General features: G+C 51.9%; 1 pseudogene; it reads right to left on the bottom strand.

The window, feature by feature from the left end:
• Positions 1 to 232: 232 nt before the first annotated feature.
• On the bottom strand, positions 233 to 350 carry LOC126107127 (5S ribosomal RNA; annotated as a pseudogene).
• Between the last annotated feature and the right edge of the window lie 205 nt (positions 351 to 555).

Raw genomic sequence — 555 nt, 5'->3', positions numbered from 1 at the left:
GAACAACGTTAACTATTGTGCTTTTTGTTTGAACGTAAGTTAAAATGGTGTCTTCAGCAAATTCCGTTCAACGTTGTGGGGCAAAGTAACATCTCATGTTTATTTTAAAGATGGGCATGTGGTCGACACAAAACCACTGTCCCGGCCGTATGTCCGTTTACAAGACCGGATCCGCTACTTCTCAATCAAGCAGCTCCTCAGTTTGGCTCGAAAGGGCTGAGTGCACCCCGCTTGCCAACAGCGCTCGGCAGATCGGATAGTCACCCATCCAAGTGCTAGCCCAGCCCGACAGCGCTTAACTTCGGTGATCTGTCGGGAACTGGTGTAACCACTGCGGCAAGGCCGTTGGCCGCAAAAACACTACTTTTTTCCCTTCATAAACGCTCGGCCACCTGGAGCTCCGTCCGCAGCTTGTGGTCTAGGGGCCAGCGTTGCTGCCTCTGGATCACGGGATCCCGGGTTCGATGCCAGGCGGGGTTGGGTATTTTCTCTGTCCGGGGACTGGGTGGATTCGTTGTTCTCATCATTTCATCATCATTTGTGAGAGTAGATTGG

This window comes from Schistocerca cancellata, chromosome 10, assembly GCF_023864275.1.
Source record: "Schistocerca cancellata isolate TAMUIC-IGC-003103 chromosome 10, iqSchCanc2.1, whole genome shotgun sequence".
NCBI lineage: Eukaryota > Metazoa > Arthropoda > Insecta > Orthoptera > Acrididae > Schistocerca > Schistocerca cancellata.
This window is presented reverse-complemented; position numbering and strand designations above follow the sequence as displayed.